This window comes from Myotis brandtii, unplaced genomic scaffold, assembly GCF_000412655.1.
Source record: "Myotis brandtii unplaced genomic scaffold, ASM41265v1 scaffold668, whole genome shotgun sequence".
In the NCBI taxonomy this organism is placed as follows: Eukaryota; Metazoa; Chordata; class Mammalia; order Chiroptera; family Vespertilionidae; genus Myotis; species Myotis brandtii.
Window position 1 is genome coordinate 1,629,704 of NW_005370597.1, and position 2,068 is coordinate 1,631,771.

Sequence of the window (2,068 nt, forward strand, 5' to 3'; positions counted from 1 at the left end):
CCCAGCGCCAGGGCTGGACGGCCCTCACCGCCCCTACCTTCGGCTTCCTGCCGGGCAGCCGAGGGGTAGACACAACCCCCACAATTCCAGGCGGCCGCAGCAGCAACCAGCTTCAGATGCGCAGACGCCACGGCGACAGGCTGAACCCGTGAGCACCCGGCTACTACGTCGTTCGTCGCCTCACCCAATGGCCGCCTTCCAGAGCGGCTGGCGGCACTAGAATGATTAGCCCCGCCTGTTTCCGGTTTTCTGTTAAGTTCCGGCCCCTCCCCCGCCCAGCGTCTCCCTACGCAAATTTGCTGGAACTGTCTTTTTTCATGTATCCCTCCGCCGAAAGAGGGAGGGCTAGAAAAGAAGCCCGCGGGCTCGGTTTTGCTTCTAAGCTAAATCAAAATAGAACTTCGAAGTTTCTTCTGTGATTGCCTAACAGCCTAATTTCTTTCTAGGGGAAGGATCCTCAAAAAGGAGGGTGTGGGGAGTAAAAATAAATCAAGCTGGTGTGTCTTCGTTTGGGATAAAGCCAAGAGACTCAATAAATAGTCCTTTGAAAATCCATGCAGAATAGGCCACCTGAAAGTCACCTACTTTATATATCTGTGTACCGTGTGAATTTTTGACAACGACCAAATATTTTTAAAATAAAAGTCACCTGCACCTCTAATCTGCTCTGCATTGACTTATTTTACAGGTGCCAACTGCTTGCATATACATTGTACTTACTTCTGTACGTTTCTAATATCAGAATTGCCATCCCCTTTTCATAGATAGGGAAGCAGAGGTGTAAAGAAGTTAAAGGATTTATACAAGGTCAGCCAGTCAGAAAGTGGTAGAACGAGAAATTCAAGCCAAATTTGGGTGCCTCCAAAAGCCCTGTTCTCTTTTCATGATACTATTCTGTGAGGCCTTCCCCTTACCTCACTTGACCAATAAAATGGGGTGCTCCTTCAGACCCGCAGAGTGCAGATAGTGATACCTGGTCACTCAGGAGTGGAGAAAAGTAGCATCCAAACAAGCAGTGACCTCCCCAAACAGCAGGTATTCCCCCCAAGAGCAAGCAAACAGCCTGTCTTTGGAGTTCCTTTCCCTTTCCTAAGTATTATGTGAGATTCTAGCAGTTCATTTACTTTATTATGTTTACTTCAATAAGGTGGGAGACTGACTTTGCAGCCACTGAACCAACCTTGATTAGTAGCCCGGGGAGGGAGAAAAACAAGCCCCTGAGCCAGCCGTGGGCAAACTACGGCCCGCGGGCCGGATCCGGCCTGTTTGAAATGAATAAAACTAAAAAAAAAAGACTGTACCCTTTTATGTAATGATGTTTACTTTGAATTTATATTAGTTCACACAAACACTCCATCCATGCTTTTGTTCCGGCCCTCCGGTCCAGTTTAAGAACCCATTGTGGCCCTCGAGTCAAAAAGTTTGCCCACCCCTGCGCCTGAGCAATGGTTGAATGAGTAGTGCCAGTTTATTAGAAAGGTCTAGATAGGACACATCCCTGAGACTGGGTGGGAAAGGACAGAGAATAGCTCACTTTTCCTATGGAACATTCAGGATACCAGCAAGCGTAGCTGGAACCAGGAATAATTCTAACTTGTTCCTTTGCCTGGTACCAAAGGACAGATAATAAAAGTTCAACAAATATCTATTGCATCAGTGATAAATTACTGAACATGTAAATTACAATCAAGCCTGATAAAAGTTATAAAGTGCTGCAAGATGCTTAAAAATAGAATAATCTCAAATCTTAGAATGAATAAATAAATGTATAGGCCAAGAAAAGAGTCCAGGTGGACACAGCTGCCAGCACTCATGAGCCTGGCTTCCTTCTTGGGATAGATCTAACCACCTCAAGTGTGTGGGGAAGGGAAATTATGTGTCCCCCAGGCCCAGACCTTGGAAAGCCCTGACTGAGAACTTTCCCAGGGAAACTAGCTCTGCGCTCAAGTCTCCTGAGCTGCTGAAACCAGTGTGTAGGGCCAAACCTAAGCAGACAGCCTCTATTTTCATGGCCCCCAAACAGGGAGGATCACTATAAAGGTGGGAAGTTTGAACTCTAGAGGCCATA

At 46.7% G+C, this 2,068-nt stretch overlaps 1 protein-coding gene across 2 annotated transcripts in view; it reads right to left on the minus strand.

Annotated features, from left to right (window-relative positions):
- The window catches only part of SIL1 (SIL1 nucleotide exchange factor), a 224,489-nt gene extending 224,267 nt beyond the window's left edge, over positions 1-222 (minus strand). The window contains exon 1 of one of the 2 annotated variants that reach the window (XM_014529115.1): positions 38-222. The gene's annotated coding sequence lies outside the window, so the exon portion shown is untranslated. The remainder of the gene's footprint in view (positions 1-37) is intronic. The other variant, XM_014529114.1, reaches the window with a different exon arrangement.
- Positions 223-2,068: the final 1,846 nt, after the last annotated feature.